Source organism: Erinaceus europaeus, chromosome 7 (assembly GCF_950295315.1).
Source record: "Erinaceus europaeus chromosome 7, mEriEur2.1, whole genome shotgun sequence".
Taxonomy (NCBI): domain Eukaryota; kingdom Metazoa; phylum Chordata; class Mammalia; order Eulipotyphla; family Erinaceidae; genus Erinaceus; species Erinaceus europaeus.
The window spans coordinates 28,980,816-29,007,570 of NC_080168.1; the positions used below are offsets into that span (position 1 = coordinate 28,980,816).

Below are 26,755 nucleotides of genomic sequence, written 5' to 3' on the forward strand. Positions count from 1 at the left end.
CCCCCGACACTTCATCTGCACTATTCCAGTCTTTAGGTCCATGATTGTTCAACAATTTGTTTGGCTTTGTATATTAACTCTCTTTTCAGCCACTAGGTTCCAGATGCCAGCAAGATGCTAACCAGACTTCCCTAGACAGACTACCCCAGTACTGGAGCTCTGCTTCCTTAGAGCCCCACCCTACTAGGGAAAGAGAGAGGCAGACTGGGAGTATGGATCGACCAGTCAACGCCCATGTTCAGCAGGGAAGCAATTACAGAAGCCAGACCTTCCACCCTCTGCAACCCACAACGACTCTGGATACTTACTCCCAGAGAGATAGAGAATGGGAAGGCCATCAGGGGAGGGGATGGGATATGGAGATTGGGTTATTGGAATTGTGTGTAACTGTGCCCCTCTTATTCTATGGTTTTGTTAATGTCTCCTTCCTTAAATAAAAAAAATTAAGTGAAGATAGTCATGGACACCACTGCTACTTTTTTTGCTGATAAAGATTTCTGTCAAGTGAAAATTTTGAGAGATACTTATAAATGTACTCAGAATCATTACCTTAAAAGCATTTTGAAGCTGTACTCATACTAATATTCTATAGATTTAACATTTCAGGAGAAATATATACTTATGTTGTGTGTGTGCGTGCATGTGTGTGTGTGTGTATGTGTGTGTATGTGTGTGTGTGTGTGTGTGTACAGACATACAAGCTAAGGGACATTTTTAAAAACAAATAATAGCTTTTTATGGAGTCTAATGATATATATTTCCTCTATATCTATATATTGATATATAATGATATAGATATTTTAGTTTGAAACAGCTCTAGAAATTATGCTTCTGACTTCTTCTGAAGGATATTTATTTTTTTCAAAGATATATTAACAGATCAGAGTCCTCCCAGTTAATTTGACATGTTGGGGCCTATGAAGTATATTTGGGGGCTTTTCTTTTTAATTTCCTCCCAAACTTACCATTACTCCTTATGGTGGTAAATATTCAATTACTTTTTGTAAAAGGCTTCCCAAAATAATAAGAACATGCCTTTAATCCTAAAGATGTTTAGTTTGTACCAGTTTTAATTTATTGTGCTAATCATAACAGCTACTTTAAATTAAGAACCTCTGCCGAACTATGACTGCATATAAAATTTTGTACTAACAATAAACTTAGACAAAAGGTGAATACTATTACTAATAGAATAAACTTTTTTTTTCATATCTAAAGTCCTACTTTTCTAGGACTCCTTTTGTCAGTTATCTCTAACTTCTAATTAGTTGGTGAAACAATTTTAGATATATTCAGAGACTAATGTCACCAAAAATTGGTGGCGGAAACTGAGAAAAAATCTGTTTTATGCTAATGCATTACTTTGCACAGTATGTACTTGTATAAATTTCTAAAGGTTCCACAAAACTATTCTTTATATCAGGATCCTGTGGGGAAACTGAAAAATAGACCCAGCCAGCAAGGCCAAAATGGGGAGTTGGGTCATAAGAAGGAATAAACTCACAAGCACAATAATGTATTATCTTTGACTGTCATCCTCAATGAACATGGTCTTTTCAGAAACCATCCTTGCTGCTTTTGGCATTTTGACCTAGAATCAGCAGTCTGACAATGTGACTTGGTTTACCTAGCCTACTGACTTTGCCATGACAGCCCAAGTTGTCGCTGTCGGCCCGCAACAACGACACGGACACCAGAGTCTTCTTCCTCAATTCCCTTTATTTCCTTCTTATGGCCACCTTAAGTACCTTTCACTGTTACATAGTCAGCCAATGGGCATTAAGCAAGCATACAGCATTCATAGATCATGCAGCCTTCTACCAATCATAAAACAGTTCATGTGTACAGCACGCAGTCTGTTCAGTTGGATCGTCCAACTTCTGCAAAGTTGTTTACTGGTTTAGCCACCACGTGGCCGGCGCCATCTTAGGGGCGTGATGTGCAGTGTCATTATGGCTCCCGACACAAGTCTGACCTTTTGTCTTTCCCAACATCTTTCTTGCCTTCAGAATCTGCTTCCATTGAGATCCTTGTCTTGGTATTTCCATTTTTAGCTCAGTCAACTGATCCTCTGACACTTATAGTTTGAAGATTTGTCCTGAAAACCTTCACCTAGTACTAAACCTTGACTCCAATGAATAAAACCTTAGTGGAAATAAGAGTCTTTATCCCTGGGTACTTTTGATTTGCATAATGGTAAGCATCTCCACTCATACCATGAACCACAGCTACCATTAAGTAATCTCACTGGTGTATGAAAGGCAACTTTCTCCCATGTGGTGGACTGTTATGACTACGAATCTTCCCAGATCAATGCATCTCCTCTTGTAATAAAATCATTATTCTACCTTTGCTCTTTATCATTCGAAACAATGAGAGGCCTCTTTCTAGTCGAAATATTCTCCATTTCTGGCAAAAGTAGAAATTACCTAGGAGTGATGCTGATAATGTTATTCACAATTCAACAAGACACAAGCTATTATTTACAGCAGCATTATATGCCTATGATACATAATTGAATAAGTTTGGTAATGTATAATGACCTTCTGACCATGTTCAAATTTCAGAAGCTGGTTTTGCCATTAGTAACAAAATGTTCATTTGAGCTATTCATATTTTGAATAGTATTTTAATATGTTTTCTCCATCTGATATAACGTGGTTTTGAACTTTAAATCATTCACTCAAAATAGTGGATACAACCAAAGTTTTGTATAAGAATACGTTACATACTGTCTTGAGACATTCTGCCAATTTTCTTAACAGTACAAAGCATTCAGGGGCCATAGAAGGAATGCATCAAGTGTTTGATAAGGTAATTTTTGTTTCCTATGAAAGATTTTGAAAATGGCTGAAAAGTTTACATCAGATGGCAGTGAAATTGGCCTTTCAATTTTTTTTTTATCTACATCTTTACAAAACAAACAGACATAGATGCAAAGAGAAACAGGTTTGGATCCACTGTATTAACCACGATAAGCAATCGTGCTCTGTATTATAATGCTATTCTGACATAGTTAAAGTACAGTGATAGTACATCACAACCACACTGAACTGATGCATCATATATTTGTGCTTAAATAAAAGTAAAGATCAGGAGAAGTTATCAATTTAATTATTGATAGTATTTCTATTGACCATTTTAACTAATAAGCATGTGCTCTTGAACATGAACTGAATTGGTATACCACTGGTGTCAGTTCCTAAACGTCTCTCAAAAAGTAAACCTTATCATGCTAGACATGACCCCAGGGTCCAAACAAGTGTTACCTGTACAACATGAAACCACAGACTCAGTGCTCAGTGCCATACTATTGTATTGTATGGCAACCAAAGGTCAGTACTTAATCAGTAATTTCTTACTTATATAACTAAAAGAATAGCCACCTGAGGTAGTGATAGAAAAAAAAAGGTTGGTGAGTTTCATTACAGGTAGGGTTCAATTTAAAGTATTTTCAAAGTTCTGATTATACTTTTCTTTTTTTTTTTTTTAATCTCACACACTGGCTTGAGAAATTAACCCCAAGACCTAAACCTGCATGTAGCATTACAAGTTTCCTTGAAGTTTTATGATGCAAAATAAAATTACCAACATGCTGGTGAAAAGGTAGATGGAACAAATCTTCTAAAAGCATACTTTTTAAATTCTCGTTATGGGAGATGGGTGGTGGAGCACTCACCATTACAGTGTGCAAGAACCTGGGCTCAGGCCCTGGCCCCTGCCTGTGGGGGAAAAGCTTCATAAGTGGTGAAGCAGGGCTGCAGGTGTCTCTCCTTCTCTCCCCCATCTCTCTCATCCTGACCTCTCAATTTCTGACTGTCTCTATCCAATAAAGATAATAAACAAGTAAATAAGTAACTTCTCATTATGTTCTTGAGCTACACATGAGATGACCTAGTGAGAAAATTTTGTCACTTATGTTACTTGAATAAATTAGTGATATTACATACAACACACACACACACCCCAAAGAAATTATTGCCAAGAACTGTAGGACTTGCCGGATAAAATGATCATCTTCTAGGCTTAAATCAAACACAGCTTGAGTTTTAGGAATACATATCTGACATTTAGATATGGATTAAATTTTCAAGGTCAATTCTGGGAAAACTAAGCCTTTGTGAGCTATAGGCCATAAAAACTTGGGAATTCCCTAGGCTTCCACGAAATTCCCTCTTCCTAAGAGGAAACAACCTAGAAGGTCTACCTTCTCTCAAGGGATAATTGGATGCCATCAAGCCTCTGGTTCCCAACAGCTGGATATCTAAGACTTCTCCTCTTAAACAATAAAGAAATAAGGTCAAATTTACTATGTTTTTTTTTTTCTAAATAATTTAGCCGCCAGATTGTGGTTGCATTGTTAATTTAGAGGATTATGTGAATTAGACTGTTGTATTGTATGGTAACCAAAGGTCAGTCCTTAACCAGTAATTTCTTACTTACATAACAAAGCTCCCCCACCCCCACATGAAAGAGTTCAGGAAAACAATACAAGTGACACAGATTTCGAAAGAAAACGCTTTTCAACTGAAAGAAGCTAAAGTTAAATACTATGTTTAGGTGCTCAACACTAAATATTAGGAGATGAATTTCTAAATACATGATATCTAGTCCTTTAGTATCTGTTGTTAAAATTTCGGAGGCTCTTGCCGGGCCGGCTAGCTTCACGGTGGTGAACAGAGACGCGGAGACAACGGCTGGGCAGGGAAGCTGTATTTCTTTATTCAGGAACAACGATTCACAAACTAAGACAAACTAATCACCAAACAGAACTCTGCTGTCTCTTTGCGGCGGCGCAAGCACTCTTTCTTTTACTCTGGAACTCAGGAACCCTCTCCCTTACTCTCGAACTCAGAAACTCTCGCACCCTCGCACTCTCGAACTCCGGACCTCAGGAACTCTGTCACTGGGGAACTCAGGAACTCTCGGACTCCGGAACCCTCTCCCAGGGTCCCTTGGGGCGGGGCCAAGCAGGCCCGCGAAATTAACAGGACTCATCCAATTCTCTTGGAGGGGGAGGGTTAGAACAAGCCAATGTAAAGCATACGACAAGTATCCATGAAAGGAATATGCAGTAAAGTGTCCAGATACCCAGAGGGATGCAGGAATCACAGATATGTGACTTGGGGACAGCTCTAATTATCACAGGGTGTTTATATCATGTGATCTCATAAGCATAGATTTTATATGCAGTATTCCTATATAATTAGGATTAAAATTATTAAATCCATGAATTTATTAAGAACATGCTTTGATATTTGCCTAATTCCTTCCACTTCTTTTACAATTACATGCACAAATGCAGAGCTCTTCTGCAATTTTAAATAGGGTTAAAATAATTACCTTCTCCAAACAGATTCTCAATTCCAAAGAGTCACATAAAAAGCTAACATATACTTAGGTCCCAAATGGTGTAAACTCTAAGAATGTCCCACAGCTCTCATTTGCCTGCATGTAAAGTGAGCTCAGCTAACCCTGCAACCTTATGCTGACCTTCTGACATCAGGGATTTACAAGATAGAGACAGCTTATATTATCATATCCTGTGGATTGCTTCGGTTGCTTTTCAAAGATGTTCAGATTCCTACCAATCTTTTCTAGGGGAGCTTTCTTTTCAGAATAGAATAGAAAGCAATAAGCTGCTTTTCAACTTGTGTTATCGACTGCTTTAACAAAAGTCTACTAATAACCCTTTGCATGTTTTCAGATTATTTATTACTTCTTTCTTTTGCCACCAGGGATGCAATGGGGGATTGGTACCTGCATGCCTCCATCATTCTTCACTGTCATTTCTTTTTTAAATAGTGAGTGAGAGACAGTGAAACAAATAGGTGGGAGAGACAGACAGGAGAGACACCGGCATCACTGTTCATTTTTCATGAAATTTCACCCCTGAGGAGGGGACCAGGGGCTTGAACTTGACTCATTGTACATCGTAATGTATACACTCTATTGGGCAAGGTACTTACCTGAATCCTAGCTATTAATTCTTAAACATTGCTCTGTTCCTTGTGATATAAACTCCTAAAACCCAAACCTTCACAATCATACAGTCTTGTGGGGGAGGGGATGATATAAATAAATAATGCAATGCATCAATTTTTATGGAAAAAAACCAATGCAAGATAATGAAGTCCCACAGTAGTTCAGAAAAGAAGGTGCCTAACTGGTTGAGGAATAGCTTCAAGGAGAGGAAAGCTTGGATAAGCAGGGGGTGAATGGGTAACTATCACACATGGCCACATGAAAGGACACATTCCAGGCATGGTGGGTGTCATGCTGCGCCTCGGAGGAGAGAGACAGGCGATCCAGAGTAGAGAGGGAACACAATTCTTTATTTGCATGGGCACTTCAGAGTTGGGTGAGAGCGCAGTGGTTCGGGCCACGTGGAGCTAGCCAAAATGGCCGCCTTGAGCAGCAACCTTCCCTACATCTAATCACCAAAGTGAAAAGCGGGCAAGAGAGAGAGGGGCGGAAGAAGAAGGGTTTTATAGGGCAAAAACCGGGAGTGACGAGACGGGACAGGATTGGTTGGGAAGGGCACTTCGAGAATATCATATTAACTCTCGCAGGAACTGGCACTAGCCTGAGGGGACATCTGCACACCAGGTGGGAATGTAGGGAACAATGAGGCAGTCTTGGAAAAGGAATCTATAGGGCACAAACAGTACCATACCTGTGTATATTTGAAACACTCTGGGTAGCACTCTCATCAGTTATTTTTCTATGAGGATAACTGGGAAACCCTTATTCTCTCTACTCATGTAACACAAACTGTGAAATAAACCAGTCGGCCCCTACAGGCTTTTCTTGTCCTTATATTCAATTATTTCTTGAGGTTGGATACAGTTCAAGATATCAAATCAATGGTATCATGGCTGACCAAATCATTGGCAAAAAGTCACCATCTACTTACTCCTAATGTCCCACTTGTTGGATATTGTACCTTGACTGCAACTTTAGTTCAAGGCAATGGGACATTTAGGCTTCTATTTTGGAGTGCAAGTATTTTCTATAACCAGAGCTCTTGTTTAACCAGTAACACTAACTGGTGTTGAAGCATGACACATCTTTAATATAGTAATACATTTCCCATTAGCAACAGGGCATTGACTGCCAAATCATAGGGCAAAAAGTTAAAGAAGGAAAACAAAGTAAATGAAACCAACCCATTATGGCTTGACAAAGACTCTTATTTTTGCTGGCACTTTAAGGAAAAGCAGTCACCAAATCTTAATTAATAAATAGCCATTTCTCCATTCAGGCGAGGTAATGGGAGTGTCTCAGTATCTGCCACAGAGCAATTTGTAGCTGTCTCCTTGATCTGAAAAGTGAATGAGTCGTCGACTATCAAAGAAGAGGGAAAATTAGGCACTATGCTGATGACAATTGAACTCTATAAATAACTTACAGTGAAAATGAATTTTTAAAAAAATGCCTTCATCCTGCTTTCAGTAGCCTCTCAGTAGCGTGACAGTTGTTAGTTTTTTCAATAAACATGATGTCAATTATGCCTTTTATCCATCATGGAGAATTCATGTGTGGGGAATAATAGAGTGTCTTTTTTTTCTTGGTACTTCATATAACAATGCCTTTCTGTTTTATTTATATCATACAGAGGCAAAGCAGCTGTCTGATCTGTAATCTATACGTTGCATCAATGCTACTCTTAGTTCTTTCCTAGTTATAACAGATTTATCAGCACACCCATTTTAGCCAGTTCTCAACTATCTGCAGAAACTGGAGATTTGTTAAACAACCTGACTGCACACCTTGAAGACTTAGAAGAACAACAAAGCAACCAGAAGGACTGAAATAACTAAAGTTAGAAACTGGATATTTGGAAGAGCATGGAGAATAGACACTACAGATGATCTTGAGGAAAAAAAAAAAAGAACTAACTAAAAACAACCACCTTAGTTTGTTTTCCTCAACAAGTGTTTTCCCAGGACTGAAAACAATTCCCCAGTTGAGTGACTTAAGCTTCACATTCTTTTCTTTGCCCAGCTCCTCGTTTGGCAAAGATACTAATCAGCAGAGATGAGAGAGAGAAAGAAAGAAAGAAAGAAAGAAAGAAAGAAAGAAAGAAAGAAAGAAAGGAAGGAAGGAAGGAAGGAAGGAAGGAAGGAAGGAAGAAAGAAAGAAAGAAAGAAAGAAAGAAAGAAAGAAAGAAAGAAAGGAGAAAAAAGAAGTCCAAGAGGCAGGTAAGATTAGAAAAACAGGAGCTGCAAAGTCTCAGATGGGGAAAACATATTGGGATGGCCAAGAGTTAAGGGAGCATTCCATTATAGGATTAATTGTCTACTTAGAGATGTGACTTTTCTGATTACAGAGCAACAGGTATTAGTTTTCTATCTGGATAAACTTATAACCAATGTTATGGGGACATGGAATGCATGAGCATGCCCATCCAGGCCAAAGAAGCCTGAGGGTGACTGTATTTGCTTCCGGAACTCTGCTATTCGTCATGGACTTTATCATCACTGCACATTCGACTAACAACTATTTTTTCTTTCTCGGTGCAGATATATCAAGCATGGTCATGCATCTGTTCATAATATGTTAAGTAAACACACTCTTTGGAAATAAAAGTGAAAAGCACATAGAGTGGTACTGCATCACTTTGTGCATTCCAAAAGAAAATCAACAGAGATATCATGTTTTTATTCATTATAGTTCCCATTTTACAGCAAAATAACCTTTTACCCAAGTATAAATAAACATACTAGCTAGAAGCTATCCATTCCAAGCTCTATATAAGATATAAGCCACACGGCTTAAATCGAATCACTGTATTATTTTCCTCTGTATTACTTAACTTGGCTTTTTTTTTTTTCTCTAAATGTTTATGATGTATCTAAGAGAGCTTCTAAATTTATAGCCTGCAAGAAGGGGAGCATTATTTCCTCTTCTTTAAAGAGAATTTTTTTATTCTCTTCCCCAAATATCTGGGGAACTGGAGAGAAAAGAAGAGTGGGAGGGGTGGAGGGGCCAAAGAGAAAGAGCTAATGGTCAGGACGCATCCTTATAATAAAATGAGCTTCTTAATGGATGCTCACTACAGGAATAACATTAATTCAGTATTAGGACTTTCACTGGAAAAATATGAATGTAATTTATCTTTTTAACTGTCAGCTGCATTTCTAAAGCTCTGAAGTCTGTAGCTTTCAGGGGCCTTTTGTCTTTCTGCCATGGCAGGGATATCTTGGACAGCTGTAAGAGCTTTCTAAGCTATCTTTCTCAAAATCCATTAGCTAATTCAAGGAACCTAATTAGAGCTGCCATTTTGATGGAGCAGACTGAATGCTCAATACAAACTAGTAACACCATCAATGTTTATTAGAAATCACAAAACCCAAAGTGCTCCATTCCCTATGAATATTAATGAAAAATACAGCAAACAAAATATTTATTAAAGCACATGCTTTAATACCATGTAGGTTTACAGACAGATATTGAAAGGGAGAAAGAGAATCAGCCACTTGAATTTGATGGCATGTGCGCACAGACATACAATAAACTCAGCTTTATATTTAAGCAGCATGTAATCATTATTGATAGGCCCCTCCCATTTGCCTCTCCTGGTTGTGCACCCTGGAATTCAGCAGCTCACAGCTGGGCAGACAGATGTAAGTCCAGAGAAGTACAAAGAAAGGAGTAGAGGGATTTGATTTGATTTTAAGCAGCTGCTGAGTGCCACAAGTCTTGTCGGGGGGTGGGGTGGAGGGAAATGCCTTGCTTCTCTATAAAATCAGCAGCAAGGTGACGTCAGTATTTTCTACCCATATCTATATGAGGGTGTCACCAGATTAATCCTACTGGCTATTATGCCATACAGCCACCACAGGACTTCCTGCCAGGGCACGACCTTGAATCAAGTGTGCCCAAGACGTGATGTATCCTGCTGTTGTACAGATGGGGACCCTCTTGCCTGTGTGGGTAGACACCAACACGTCTGCAGAGGCCAGGACTCTGTTACCCACTCTTCTCTCAGCAACAAAGGCTCTCCGTGCCCTGCTACTGTCTGTCTAGCAGCCCCTACTCCTTCCTCAAGCTATTTCTCCCTGACTCTCTTTTTCGCCAAACTTTTGTATCTGCCTTCCTGTCACTGGAGCTGATGGTTATCTCATCTGCACCCTCAACAACTGTTAACACTGCTTCCAGATGGACGTTTAATAAAACTAACGGCTCTGTAGGACTGGGCACTGGACAAGATTCCTTCTCCTTCTCCTTCTCCTTCTCCTTCTCCTCTTTCTTCTTCTTCTTCTCCTTCTTCTTCTTCTTCTTCTTCCTCTTCTTCTTCTTCTTCTTCCTCTTCCTCTTCCTCTTCCTCTTCCTCTTCTTCTTCTTCTTCTTCTTCTTCTTCTTCTTCTTCTTCTTCTTCTTCTTCTTCTTTCTCCTTCTCCTTCTCCTTCTCCTTCTTCTCCTCCTCCTTCCCCTTCCCCTTCCCCTCCCCCCCTCCCCCTCCTCCTTCTCCTTCTTCTTGTCTTTCCCTTTCAGTATCATGGTCTGTTTCTTTAATGTTATGCCCCACAGTTCTGTAAACATGGATCTTAAGGTTCTCTGACACTTACTCTTATTTTCACTCTTGAGCAACTGCTTATACTAAGGTCTTAAATAATTATATCCTTCCTCCTGTTCACTCATTCATCCAGTCACTGAACAGGAGATCATGGGAGTGTCTCACATGGGCAAGTTTTTAACGCATCCTGCCTCTGTGGAGATGGGTATCTTTCATGTACACCTTGAGTAAGTTCCAAGAACTATGCACAGTCCGTGTTCCACATTTATAATGTACTAGTTCTTAAATTCAACTTGTCCAGAAACAGTCACTTAACTTTTTCTCAGATATCTACTTTATCTTCTATCTTCCCGATTTTTTAAAAATTTCTTCTCCATGCTTATCAAGGCTTGGAACAATGACTAGCATTCATAGAATAGGCTCAGAAGACAGGCTTCCTGGGTTCCAATCCTGGCTCTGCCACATCTCTTCTCCTTATCTTGGGGGAAGAAGTATTCTTTATTTTTATTTTTCTCATAGTAGTTATTTTTGACTGGTGAAAGTGGCACTATAGAGGAGTTGTTTTATGGGTTAAACCAGTTTTACCTTTATAGTAGTTAAAACAGTACCTGACCTATAATAAGGAATTAATAGGGGCCCATGGTGGTGCATGTGGTTAAGTGCCTACATAACAGTGTGCAAGGACCCAGGTTCAAGCCTCCAGTCCCCACCTGCAGGAGGAAAGCTTTGAGAATGGTGAAGCAGGGCTGCAGGGTTATCTCTGTCTCTCTCCCTCTTTATCTCCCTCTCCCCTCTCTATTTCTGGTTGTCTCTATCCAATAAATAAAGATGATAAAAATTTTTAAAGGAATTGATAAATAAGTTATTACTCTCGTCAATATAACCTTAGTTTATATTATTTTTTGCTTATTTTCTCCTAAATATTCTTATCCAATTGGTCATGATCAATTGCCTCTAATACTGTGTCCCTCTTCCCCACCCTATCTCCCACACCTACTTTTCTTATTGGGGAGTTAATGGCTTACCGTACAATTGTTGACACATGCGTAAACAAAGTTCCTTATCTCACTATGACAGGTATCTGCCAACACTCTCATCTCTAGCCTAGGCCACATTCCACCATCATGCACGAGGACCCCCAGACCCCATGCTCCACCATGGTCCCTCCCCAGAGCCCTTTGTTTGGGTGCAATGCACCAAACCCTGCCCAAGTTTCACTTTGTGTTTCTTAAGTTATGACACTGGGTGAGATCATCCTATGATTTTCTGTTATTTGACAACAATATTATTAAGATTGTATCAACCTTTTCTTTATAAATATCCAAAGCCTTGTCATTACATGTGGACTACTTCCTGACCTGCTCCTTAAGGTTTGCATGACCTCCGTTTGCTGCATGGGACCCCACTTTCCTTTCTGTCTCATCACAGAGAATCTCTCCTTTGCTTAGAGGCTTCCCTCTATTATGATTATGTCCTATTCGTTGGAGAAGCTAAGCTTACTAGAGCTTCAGGAGTCTGCAACTGCTGTGCTTTCTACCTGAAACACTCTGGCTGCTCTTGTCAGAGAAGCCTTCTCTGGTCACCTCATTTGAAGATCCTTCAAGTCACACTCTTCCCAGTCACTTATTTCTTCTGTGGTATTGATTACTCTCTGAAAATATCTTCATAGCTTATCTGTTTACTTATCATCATCTGCCTATCTCCCACAAGACTCTAAGGTAGGTGAGAGCAGGGATGTGATACGTCCTGCTCTGTTGCTTTTCCAATATTACTTGCTTGACATATTAACTCTAGGAATGACTCTATAACTGTGAAATCTTTCTCGTTTCTTACAGTCATTCAGCCAACATTTATTGATCACCTGTTAATTCTACACTAGCAACTCTTCTGGGCACTGGGATTACATAGAATGTATAAGACACAAAAAGCCTTAAACTTAACATGTAGGTGTTATGCTATCAAGGAGGAGTGAGGCATTTCCATACCAATGGAAAGAAGATATTGAGCAGTTAGTTGACTCACTCAAATTCACGAAAGGCAGTATGGTGCTAAGAAGAAGATAGTGGGTGATTACTTAAAAATTTCACTTTTAAGTTAAAGTCTGAATTATAGAAGGAACAATCTAGACATCCAGAAACTCATCAGTGGAAGAGATTTCTAGAGAAGAAAATAGCTAAAGCCAAAGTCCTAAAGAGGGAAAGGGTTTGATGAGGTAAACGAACAGAACAAAAGCACATGTGACTGGAACTTAATGTTCAAGGATAAAGTGGTAGGAGATGAGGTCAAATACACCAGCATGACAGATCACACTTACTTTGAGGGACAAGGTTAGATCTTTGGATTTTACACTGAGTGAACTGAAACAGTGGTTAGAAGGCTTTAAATCAGTGAAAAGAAACACGATCTAATTAAAGACTTCTAAAGTAATGCCCCCCTCCTCCTCCTTTTCTTCTTCTTCTTCTTCTTCTTCTTCTTCTTCTTCTTCTTCTTCTTCTTCTTCTTCTTCTTCTTCTTCTCCTCCTCCTCCTCTTCCTCCTTCTCCTCCTCTTTCTCCTCCTCCTCCTCCTCCTCTTTCTCCTCCTCCTCCTCCTCCTTCTTCTCCTCCTCCTCCTCCTCCTCCTCCTCCTCCTCTTTCTCCTCCTCCTCCTCCTCCTTCTCCTCCTCCTTCTTTTTCTCCTTCTTCTTCTTTTCTTCTTCTTTTGTAGAAGACAAAATAGAGGTTGTGGCAGAGGTGCAAGTAAGAAATGGTGGTAGACTGGCCTGCATGATGATTATGAGGATAAAAGGAAGTAGATGAATGAATTCAACTTTGTTGTAAGCACAAGTTATTCCAGGAATTATTCCTGCAACATAGCAATCTTTTAAACTACCACTTTTCCTTTTCATGGAATTATGATCATTCAGATGTTCTCCATTATTTGCTATTATTTGTTTATGCTACAACAGAGAATGAAAGCACCATGGATCTGCCTCCCTGACCCAATGTTTTCACACTTTACTTCATTGATATAGAGAGGGATCAGGAAAGAGAGGAAGAGAAAGTTGGAAAAAAAATCAAACAAAACAAGACAAAAAAAGAAGAGAGACAATCTAGCACAGCTCTACAACCCATGGAACACCCCTGCTATTGTCCATGATGCTCCCTTTCGGTGTTAGGGCTCAAACTCAGGGACTTTCACATGGAAGGCATGCACTATAACAGGTGGGTTATGTCTGCATACCTATTATTATTATTACTAAATGGACTTATTAATTATTATAAGGGAGAGAGAGAGACAGAGAGGAAGAGACAATACAGCACTAGTGCTCACCCCAGCGCTGCATCGCTCCATATGGTACCAGGGCTTGAACTTGGGTCATGTGCATGGCAAGGCATGTACTCTACTGGCTGAGCTATCTTCCAGTGCTATCAACTTTTATGTAATTAAAATCTTTTCTTAATTCCCTATTCACTAGTGGCTAAGCAATAGGGAGAGTTTAATCATTTTTGTGTACAGTGCCCGCACTAAAGATATATTCAATAAGTCAGTCTTTGGGGGCATGGAAAATAAGAAAGTGATTTAAGTATATAAGAAGTAGAAAGAAAAAAAAAGAAGTAGAAAGAGGGAGGGGAGGGGGGAACAATGAAGCTATTTAAAGGTATTAAATAGGCATGAGAGGGAGAGTATATGCATGAATTGGAGAATATATTTCTCCTTTCCAGGCTCATATGCTGAACATTATAAATACAAGCCAAAGAGCTTCGTGTGAGCTATACTGCCATTTTCAGGTGTTACACGGAGAGTTCACTCTTTAAAAGAAATGGCCAAATTTTGAATTTTTTCTTTGCATCCTGTTTTCATGATCTCCTATTTCAGACAGCAATTTCTGTAACATCTCAGTGCCATCCACTCCCAAAAGAATTGTCTAGCCAAGTAGCAATGCATTTGGCTTATTAAAGCTCATGGAATATATGCACAATGAAATGGTATTATTGGAAACCTTTCCCATGCTATTTCATCCTAAATACAGCAAGAGCACTTCCAAGTGAAACTGTCCGGAAACTGAGAACATTCCAAAGCTTATACACTTTAGAGATGGTAAGCTAGCACTATTTGCTGACCTTTAGCTCAGAATTAAATTTAGTTCCTCATCTTCATTAGATTCTAACTGCCAAATAGCACTCTACTCTGATTAATAAAGTTTTCTAATAAGCATATCACTTTCCAGTATTCTGCCGAGGTAGCTGAAATCTTGAGCAGGGCTAAAAGGAGAACTGCCAAACAGAAATATTGCCTTCCACATCCGGTAAAATCAAAAGCTCTCTCTTTGTTGTTAAGAGTGGGATATGAGCCTGTGAAGTTAGTCCAGCAGAAGCCATGTAATCTGATTCTTCTTCTTCTAGCGTTTGCCCTTCTTCCGTAGCCAGTCAACAGCATCAGGTTGAGCCTGATGTAAAGTTTCGAGACTTCCTTTGAATCTGAAGAGGTGGCAGTCATTGACTATGTGGGTCATAGTCTGTCTGTAGCCGCAGGGGCAGTTCGGGTCGTCTCTGGCTCCCCAGCGATGGAACATAGCGGCGCACCGGCCATGGCCTGTTCGATAGTGATTGAGGAGGGTCCCATCATAACGTGCTAGGTCAAAGCCAGGTTGACGCTTGCAGGGGTCTGTGATGAGGTGTTTGTTCTTTACCTCAGCTGACTGCCAGCTCTGTTTCCAAGAGACTGGAACAGAGAAGTTCAGTGTAGGCGTAGGGGACCAGATTGGGTGACGAGACATCAAGCGTTGAACAGGGTGGGCGAAGATATCCGCGTATATTGGCAGGTCCGGTTGAGCGTAGACGTGGGAAATGAACTTAGATGATGCCGCATCCCGACGAATATCTGGCAGGGCGATGTTGCTAAGAACTGGCAGCCACGGAACCGGGGTGGAACGGATGGTTCCAGAAATTATCCTCATGGAGGAATATAATTTGGAATCGACCAAGTGGACATGGGGGCTACGGAACCATACTGGGGCACAGTATTCTGCAGTGGAATAGCATAATGCCAGAGATGATGATCGTAGTGTGGAAGCGCTCGCGCCCCATGAGGAGCTGGCCAGTCTTGCAATGATGTTATTCCTCGCGCCCACCTTTGCTGCGGTTTTTATGAGATGTTCGTGAAATGACAGAGTGCGATCGAGAGTAACGCCAAGATAGACTGGCTGGGCTTCATGCCGGATTCTCGTATCGCCAAGCTGCACATTAAGCTCATGCGAGGCTGAGGCATGGTGTAGATGGAAAACAGATGATACCATTTTTGCAGTGCTAGAGATTAGTCGCCATTTTTTACAGTAATCAGATATCAGAGACATGTCTTTCGTGAGTGTTTCCTCGAGGATGTCGAACTTTGATGCCTGAGTTGCACAGCAGATGTCATCGGCGTAGATGAACTTCCTTGAAGAAGTTTCTGGGAGGTCATTGATGTAAATATTAAATAGCGTAGGAGCCAGAACAGAGCCCTGGGGGAGGCCACTTGAGACAAGTCTCCATCTGCTAGACTTGTCACCCAGATGTACCCGGAATCTTCTGTTTTGGAGAAGAAACGATATAGTGTTGGCCACCCTTGGAGGCAGGCATCTTGAGATCTTGACTAGGAGACCACGGTGCCAGACCATGTCAAAGGCTGCTGTGAGATCAACAAAGACAGCACCCGTCTTTAAATTCTTCTGGAATCCATTTTCAATGTAAGTTGAGAGGGCCAGGGCTTGTTCACAGGTAAATCTTCCTGGGCGGAAACCAGCCTGGGCGGGTGATAGGAATTTCTCTGTAAGATGAGAAATACGTGACAGAAGCAGCCTCTCAAGGAGTTTGTAACACACGGAGAGGAGAGAAATTGGTCTATAGCTGGCGGCCAGTGTTGCGTCTTTCTTTGGTTTCAAAACTGCTATAATCTTCGCACGACGCCAAACTTTGGGCATAGACTCAGATTCCAAGATGTGGGACAGGAATGAAGCGAGCCACTTCTTTGCCCTGGGGCTCAGGTTAAGAATGAGTTCTGGGGTGATGTTATCATAGCCAGCAGCTGTTCCCGGTTTAACCCTCTTCAAAGCATCTTCCAGTTCAGACAGTGTAAAGGGAGAGAGTTTTGGAGATGGGCAAGATAACCGGAAGTGGGATGACCACTCATGGGAAATTTCTCTTTTCCAGACTGGGTCTATCTTAGCACATCCAACTTGAGTTAGGTGACTGGCCACTGAGTTTGGAGATATGGGAGACGGGAGGGGGTTGGCTACCGGCACCCAGTCTGTGAAGAAGCTTCCAGGCCTTCCTACTTGAGTGGGTGAAGTTCAGACTTTCCGTGAGTTGTTGCCAGCGGGCTTGGCGTGCTGCATCCAGGGAGGCAATGAGATGGTCAGCTACATCTGGGTCGCCCGACTCATCATACTGCTTTAGTAGTTGCTCGCATTCAGCATCAAGACAAGGCGTATAGTTAGCACGTCTCCCACGAGGAATGGCTTGGGAAGCTGCTTTGAAGATGGCTTGGCGGAAGCGCCTGTAGGAATCTTCAGAGGGGATAGAGTTAATTGGAATTGCAGGAATAGATTTGTTGGTAAGATCACTGAACAGACGCCAGTTTGCTTTCCGAAAGTTCCATCTTAGTTTCTCTGAGCACAGAATCAGTGGGAGCTGGAGTCCAATGTGGATGATAGCTGGGCGGTGATGACTGTGCGGGAAGATCTTGAGAACTTGTCTCGTAGCGGGAAAGGCTTGGACGTTGACTGTGCTAATGCAGCACAGGTCAGGTGACGAGTCTTTATTCCATCTAGCACTGTGAAAAGAGCCTGGCTGTTTGGGATCGTATAATAGGGAGAGGTCATTCGCTGAAGCCCAGTCGGCTAAGATAGAGCCGTCAGCACGAGTGGAGGAATGTCCCCAGTCTTGGTGATGACTATTAAAGTCTCCAACGTAAACGGCTGGGTGATTCGGGCTAGGCAGGACCTCGTTATCCCATGAGGCACTGGGAGGCTTATATACGTTGACGAGCTGAATAGTTCCAATAGTAATGGACAAGTTGATGCTTAGAGGAAAAACTCAGAATTTGAGGACTTTAAAGGTGTGTGTGTGTGTGTGTGTGTGTGTGTGTGTGTGTGTGTACTCGAGTATAAACTCATGCACTCTAATGACTGAGTGGATCTTCTCAAACAAGACCTCACTCTACAATTACCCCCAAGTTAAGTTTTGAGTTGGTCTATTAATGGTTTTCAAGATGGTCAAGAGCAAGTTAATGAGTCTCTACTACACATAGAATGCTAATCTCTGTGTGACAGAATTCAAGAAAAATTATGAAAATTACCTAAAGGTAGAAAATTACGTATGTTGGAGATGAGGGTGTTTTGCAGACACATCACAGAGAGACAAGAAATCGTACCCCAATAAAATGATTAAAAAAAACCTATAGAACTTCACCTGAGAGGAAGAGAGAAGAAAAAAAATTACTTGAAAGAAACAAAACACTTTTATTTCCACGAATATGATTTCCTGTTCCATTTTCCTCATGAACCCTCACAGTTCAACAAGGGTAAGCTGGATGTTGTCTCCTATGCTGTAGTGCTGTATAGTCAAATCTTAGGGATCATAAAAATGGAATTTTTTCCTCTTGACCTCACTAGATATAAGAACAAGAAATGGTGATGAAAATCATTTGTTTTTAAAGTGTTCTCAGTGAGGATGAGTCCGACAACAAGGAAAGATGTCTATATACCTCTTCAATGCTTTTCAGCTGTAGCCATTTTATTGCTTTTGTTAAAACCAGTGTCTCGATTTCTTTACTCGAGACATTTAGACATACTCCACAACTGCACACTTCAGGGTAAGTGAACATTAAAAGAGGATTCACACAGTTGAGGTATGACTCAAACTTTGTGGGAGACATCAACCAGAATGGCAAAGAAAGTGAACCTATAAAAAATTCAGGAGTGACGCTTCTATATACACCCTTATTCTGTACTGAAGAGTTTATTCACAGAGTTTCTTGTAAAAACATACAATCCAGACTCCAGGTCAATGTGCTTACCCACTCATAAAATATTTCAGATAGTTAATTACATAATAACCTGAAGTACATTCCTTGTTGTATATTAAAAATGAAGAGTAGTTAAAGTGCAAAAGAGGATGTTCTCAGAGTTCAGGACTAAGTCTTACATCAAGGCTCCACACTGCCCGAAACCCTGCAATCTGACAAACAAAAGGCCAGAAATATATTTACTGAGTTTTGTTTAAGTGCATCTTCACACAGAACCAACTTGGAATCCACCCACACAGAAAAAGAAATTCGAAAGCACTACTGCCATAGACAAACAACAGATGTTTTCACTATGCCACCCACCGGAACACACAAATCAAAAAGGGTGATATTTGGGAGGGGCAAAATGTTAATTTTGCAACCATGAAATAACATGAAACAAAGAGTATGATTAGGAGATGGACTTTTTTGCTAACTCATTTGATACCTTGTATGCAGTGTAGGGAGATAAAAAAAAAAGTGAATGAGGAGGGCGGGCAGTAGTGCAGTGGGTTAAGCACACATGGCCCAAAGAGCAAGGACTGGCACAAGGATCCTGGTTTGAGGCCCCGGCTCCCCACCTGTAGAGGGGTCACTTCATGGGCAGTGAAGCAGGTCTGCAGGTGTTTTTCTCTCCCCTCTCTGGCTTCCTCTTCCTTCTCAATTTCTCTGTCCTATCCAACAACAACAACAATGGAAACAACAATAATAACAATAAGGGCAACAAAATGGGGAAAAATGGCCTCCAGGAGCAGTGGATTCATAGTGCAGGCACTGAGCCCCAGCAATAATCCTGGAGGCAAAAAAATAAATAAAAAGATTGACATAGGGCAGAAAACTTTACTTTAAAAAATTGTCAGCCCTGTAACTCTAACTGGAATATGATTCTTACTAAGAAAGACTATAAAGGAGGTAGGGTCGAGGTATAATGTAGCCAGGGACACTCATACTACGCATATAAAATACTTGAAACCAGAGACCCAATGGCCACAGCATCAGAACTTTCCATTTCACATTCACTATTATAGTTCAATGCCGAGAAGAGTCACGGGCTACTCAAAAGTCCATGCATTAAGGGAGCTGATTGAAAACAAATGGAATGGGACACTTATTTAACATGGCGTTTCACTGGAGATACTTTTCAGAAAGAAAAGGAAACTTTGCCATCCTACTTATTACAGTTGTCAGAAAGAATGCTAAATTAAGTCATTTGCAGTCAAAAGGAACAAATATGAGGTCTACCTAGGTGCCTTGGTGCCTCAGCCTACATGCATTCCAACAACTTGTCTCTGGCTAAGGAGATAGCTAGTTGGCAATTGTTCCTTCCACTGCTTGTCCATTAGGATAAATTCAGCATGTGGACACTGAACCTTTCAAAGACAAAGAACTGCATTAATTTTGTACTTCTAGCACGCTTAATAAATCTGACACTGTCTGGTGGTTTTCTTCATTTTCAACCACTTTACAGCTACTGTGATCACAAATTTCAGAGAATCTATTTTCCTGTGTAGAATAAACAGCAATAAAACAAGCTAAATGGAATATGACCAAATCACAGGGCTCGTCGTCATAGCACATCCAAAAGAATCCTGAAAACATATTGGAGAGCATTTGAATTATATGCATAAATTCAAAATGCTTCTCTGAATCAGAGGCATTCATTTACTATCAAAACAAATGTGATGCCATTTCATTTGCAGAAGCAAATTTTATTTCTATCACCAAAGAGCAGCTCTTATGATCAAGGCTCCTCACTGGAAATGCTCAGGACTTCTATCCTTCTTAGGCAAACATTTGTATTGAATCAAGAAAGTTCTTAATAATTTTTCTGTTTCTAATGGATTTCCCCCTATATGTGTTTGCAGAAGGGGAGAGAGTGGGAGAGAAAAGCAAAGGGCTGCAAAACAAGCCTTAAGTGCTTGGCAAATGATCTTTCCTGAATCTAGACCTCATAAATCCTATAAAATGTTATATTTCAACAATGGACTGGAAAAGACTTTCTCTCTGCAATGTTGAAACTCAGCTTCAAAATTTATAGTTTCATCTTAGAAATAGACTATAAAAAGAGGCTGACTTAGCTGTCTATCAACTAAGTCTGACAATAGCAAATAAGGTGTGAATTTTCAATGTCAACCACATACACACACACACACACACACACACACACACACACACACACACGTATATATATATACAAGATATTAAAATTCTCCAGATTAAACATTGCAAAGGGTTTTTCTTTGTAATACATGCTGATGGGAGTGGTGATAGATGGAGCCTCGGTTGTCATAGCAATGTCCAGACCCCAGTATGACATTTCTTTCACTATCTACTGTGAGGGTCTTATTTCTCTAATACCGCCTATTCAAAAGGATATTATTCTACTGGGGGTAAGGGCGAGTCGATTAAAACAAGACCCCAATAGATGAGGCTTAGTTTAGTGCATAAAAGACCCAGGTGTGCAATCATTCATTTCTTTGTCAAGAGTGTTATAAAAACCAACATGCAAATATGTCTTGAGAAATCCAAACAGATTTTTTTTTTTTGAGGAAGGAAATAGAAGTTGATTCCAATGACTATTCTGCCTGGCAATGGAACAGGGCCCAGGCCAAATTAATACTTTGAATTGTAATTGGGACAGGCATATACATACAATTGCTTAACCTTACTCAGAAGAAAAGAAGTTCTAAGTAAAATCAAACTTTTTACAACCATCAAATTAGCAGAACAAAAAGAGGGTAAAAGACAACATTCAATGTTGTCAGTTTCAAGGTAAGATAAGCACTCTCCTACATTGTTGCTGGAAGCATTATTTGCCTCAGACTTTCTGGGGGGAATATCAGGACTATATTTCAAGTCCTTACTACACCATTTTCCTGTTAGGAATCTTAAAAACATACCCAAGCTATATAGCAAGATGTATGTACAAAGGTGCTTAACAGAAAATAACTTATAACATGAAACTGGGTTGAGTGCATATGTTAAAATGTACAAGGACCCGGGTTCAAGCCCCCAGTCCCTACCTGCAAGGGGAAAGCTTTTCAAATAATGAAGCAGGTCTGCAGTCTCTCTCCATCTCTATACCCCCTTGCCTCTTGATTTCAGGCTGTCTCTATCCAATAAATAAATAAAGATAATCAAAAAGAAAATAATTCATAACACTGAAAACTTTGGAACACCATAAACATGTAGCATTAAGGAACAAAATGACATAATTTAAAGTATTTAAATAATTATGTTTTACATAACTATTAAAAGTGGTTTTCAAATAATTAACATGCACAGGAAATATCACCATGTAATGGTGAAATGGTATGATATCAAATTGTATACATTTATGTAAACATTGTTTATATCTACAAGTGCATTAACAAATAAACAAAATACAGATTTTATATAAAAGTACTAACCCAGAAAAATACTGGAAGAAATACCTTGATTTTTTAAAAATGTTCAGTGATAATGTTTTAAATATTAAATGTTAGGGGTAATCAATGTGGGATAATTTGATGACTGGATTTTTGTTTTTCTAATGTTGTCTACTACATTTAACATGAAATATTTACAAAATTTTTTAAATAGAAGTTTGGCTAGAACTGAAACACAAAATGAACGTGCAATGCATTGGGGTTGAGACCTGATTCAATTGGAATAGAAATCTGATGAACTAGGTAGTATGGCAAATGTTTTTCTTCTATAAGATTTAGCTTCATAGGGAGTTGGGCTATAGCACAGAGGGTTAAGCACAGGTGGCACAAAGTGCAAGGACTGGCTTAAGAATCCCGATTCAAGCCCCTGGCTCCCCACCCACAGGGGAGTCGCTTTACAAGCGGTGAAGCAGGTCTGCAGGTGTCTCTCTTTCTCTCCCCCTCTCTGTCTTCCCCTCCTCTCTCTATTTCTCTCTGTCCTATCCAACAACGATGACAACAATAATAACTACAACAATATAACAAGGGCAACAAAAGGCAATAAATAAATAAATAAATAAATATTTTTTTAAAAAAGATTTAGCTTCCAAAGTGCTATGGCCCCTGCTACCCCGTACCATAGTTCTCACAAGTTGTCTTAGAGACAACTTGGTCACTTTTAATTTTTTGTGGGGGGTGGTTGCAATGTGATCTGTACCCCTGCAATCTTACAATCTTGTAAACAATTATTAACTCACTAATAAAAAGTAGGGGAAAAATTGCTCTGCTCTCCGATTTTCACATTACGAAGAAATGTTACAGTAAAGGTAAAATGGTCATGTATATCTAATAGTGTTTGGTAAGGAAGCTACACTTATTATTACACTTACTTTACATTTACCATAGTCAGGAAAAGTGTTTTATGGAGAGTATGAAGTAGAGTACTAATTTTACCAGAGTGTAATTTGGTAGTGAAGGGTCCTGTAAATTTAACAACAACAACAACAACAACAACAAAAAGACTCTATCCTTACTTAGAAAATGGCAGACTGAAATTTAATTGCAAATTTAAAATATATGCATAAATAGTAGAAACTGTGAAGAAAAGCAGCATAGCAGTTAGTACATATCACCTTCCTGCTGAATTGTAGTTTGTCTCTGACTAACAATCTAAGATATCAACCAACATTAATGAATGAAACGTGCCCTATTGTCAGGCACCAGAAAACCAGTAGCATATAAACAATTTGGTATTGTAAAAATCCTCTAATGGAGCTTAATAAGAAAGCTAACATTTAGACACAAACAGGACTGAGACACGCTATGACAGCTACCATAACACAGAATCTCATTATTTTGTTGGTTGTCTGAGTCATAAATAGAATTTTAAGTTTGCTTATATTTTTCATAACTGATCCATGAAAAATTTGTCTGTGATTTGGAAGGCAGACTATCACAGTGGGCAAGATGCTAAATTTGAGAAAGGAGGCCTGATTCTATTAATGTACGAAGGAGAGTTTTATGATCAGTTATTGAAAAAAATATAAGCAAACTTAAAATTATAGTGGGAGACAATCTGGGGACAAAACATTAAAAACAACAACAACAACAACTGTCAGAGGATGCTTCCTAACTTAGATCTCTCCTTTCTGAGACTCTCAAAGTGTTTGTAAACACTCAGCCTCCTTGTTCTAGTGGATCACTTCAATGTTAACTTTTGGCTACTTTTTTCTCTTGTAATTAGCTCATTTCATGAGACTGAGTGAGATACAGAGAAAGAGAGGCAGACCAGAGAAACTCGTGGGTCACATGTGGTTCCAGGAACCAAACCTGGGGCCTCAGGCTTGCCAAGTATTTGCTCTTCCTGTTGAGTCACCTTCTGCACTGCTATTCTTTCTGATTTCGTTATCACCAGTCCCTTTAATTCAGTGACTACCCATTTATCTCCTCCTGTTCCTTCTCCTGCCCTCCCTCTATACAATTTCTCATAGTCTCATTTCTCTCCCCTCTTCCTTCTGAGACTCACAGAACCTAAGGACTAGAAGAGATTTGTAGAGCTTACCCTACCTGTAATTAACTGACTAGAAATACCCAAGGATCTGACTATCCAACATCTCAAATGACCATCGCAGAACCCGAGAGCTAGGAGGATAGCTTTGCAGTATCTTGTTTTGTCCTCCTTGACTTCTGCTCTGAGTATTAAGTATCATATTCATTTTTAGAACAGAGGAAGTCTTCAGAGGAAATGTAAGTGAATCCTTGAGAGAGGTAAACACAAAGAAACCAATGTGGTATTTTCAGCCTCTCTTTGATGCTGTGTTATTTTATGTCATATATCATTGTGCATTATTTATTATGAAAAATAGATGGTATAAACTACATGATGAGGGCCAGGTGGTGGTGCATCTGGCTAAGCACTCACATAAGAGTGCACAAGGACCCAGGTTCAAGCCCCTGGTTCTCACCTGCAGGGGATAGCTTAACAAGTGCTGAAGCAGTGCTGCAAATGTCTATCTCTCTTCATCTCCCCTTCCACTCTCAATGCCTCTCTGTCTTTACCCAAAAATAAATAAATAAATAAACAAACAAATAAATAAATACTTTAAAAAGCCTAAATAAACTATATGATGGTTCCTATCTACTCTAAAAAGCATTTTACTCAACAGTGGACAAAAGATAGACTACATGATTTTGATAATCCTTGAAAAAATTATCTTGACTCTAAGTTTTGGCAAACCACAGAAACTCTAAATGGCACTATATAATATAAATGGCACTGTATAGCATTCACAGGATAGCTCACCTCGATACTACTCTTGTTTTTCCCATGAAGAAGATCCAGGTTCACACATGCCCACCGTCTTTCCCCGTCCACCAAGCTGAGGGAATCTTCAGTGCTATAGTCAGTCTCTCTCTCTCTCTCTCTCTCTCCCCTCCCCCCATTCTATCTGAAAGAGCTATCTCAGGCAGTACATTCCTGGTATTGATGATGATGATGGTAATGATATGAGAGAGAGAATATGTGTGTATATATAGCTGCAGAGAAGGTTTGAGTTTTCTCACCAACTTTTTATGACTTCATGAGTGATGTAGCTAACTCAGATTGTATAGTTTACATATAATGTGCTCCCTTCCAAGAATAGCATCGTGTATCAATCTATTTACACTTTTCAAAAACCAGTAGAAAAGAACTCTAATTCCAAGATTATAAATGCATTGCCTTTGGAAGGAAGACCAGCTATATTAAAAAGCCCTGAGCCAATGTGAACATTGACAGAGAGCAACCTTGCTCTTTTTTTTGTTGTTGTTCCAAGTAGGCTGAGTGACAATTCTCTTTCCTATGATTGTGTATCACTGGGCTAGTGATGCTTTTGTAAAGAGGTTTTGACAACTATGGAAAGTCTCCTTCCTGCTAAACAAAAAGTGACAACTCCATTTGAAAGCTGTCCCTAGACGTATTTTATGTGCAGAAATTATCTGTGACAGTCCCAACCAAAATAGACTTTCATTTCACTTGGAACAAATGTACAGTACAATAGGTTACCTTGAATGTTACTGTTCTGTCCAATTAATGACTAAGGTATTTTTCTAGTGAGTTTCTTATAAGTTAGTATTTTTAAATGTAGAAAGTAAGTTTTGAATAATGACATTTTTTTTCAAACCAGTGCCTTTACATCAAGGAAAACATGTATGTAGAAAAAGTTATATGAAATTATCATTTCAAAAAAATGTAGTTCTGGTTATATAAACCTAAATGAAGAAGACAAATGATAACTCATGGATCTATCCAGATACACAAAGGCATATCTGGGAAACTTTATCGTGAGATTTCTCAGGTCACTCCTAATATTGTGAGCCCATCTTAACAACAAATATCCAATGGATCTACCTACAAAGATAAAACTATGAACAACACTTCTAGTCTCTGAATTAAATGGGTATGAACAAGGAATCCAGACTCCAAGGATCAATTTTCCCTTCTAATGTCCGATATACATCATCCCTGGTCTTGAAAACTCACAACTCAGACTTTGTTTTAAAGCTTACTTTCATGCCTACTTAACTATCATATAGCTAAGGATACTAAGAATTTGGAGAATTTTACTGACTCTACTCTAAATTCCACAGTTTTCCATACTATATAGCATACAGCCAAAAATACTCCACTCTCTGCTTTGTCCCACAAAGAACACCATATGTCTGAAACCTTTGTAGAGAGATCTTTCATAGATTCTAAACCAGAGAACTTAAATAAGGATTATTTTGGAAATATTGATAGTGAAGTATTTCTATTCCATTTTCTCTTCATCCACATCTGTGGTTCAGTGTTGTTTTCGATGGGTTATGTTGTTTTCGCTGGCTTCACGGGCGGGTAACAGACGACCAGGAACTCATGGCTGGGTTGTACGCAGTATCTTTTTATTCATGCAGGACACAGCACAATCTAAGATGAGCTAAGCTGAACTCAAGATAAAGTACTCTAAAACTCACAATGCTGTCTTTATATATACTTCCCAAGTAGGGTGGAAACATGATGTGACATAGAGAGGGTGGAGAGAAAAGTGACTGGTGAAAATCAGAGTGTGACAAAGAGGGGATCAGGGTGTGACAAGGAGGGGGCGGAGCAGGTGAGAGTCCTATCACTGAACCACCAATACCATGGAGGGAGGTGCTTGTTAACAGTGGTTATGTAAATAGAATGTAGTGGTTATGTAAATAGAATAGTGTTAAGCAGGGGGGATTTAAACCAAATGAAGCAGAAGGGGTCTCATGCATACCAAAAGTTCAGAAGTTTTGGTATT

At 39.6% G+C, this 26,755-nt stretch overlaps 1 protein-coding gene across 2 annotated transcripts in view; it reads right to left on the minus strand.

Moving 5' to 3' along the window:
• PARD3B (par-3 family cell polarity regulator beta) overlaps positions 1-26,755 on the minus strand; it is a 1,240,289-nt gene that overhangs the window by 147,585 nt on the left and 1,065,949 nt on the right. The window lies entirely within an intron of this gene.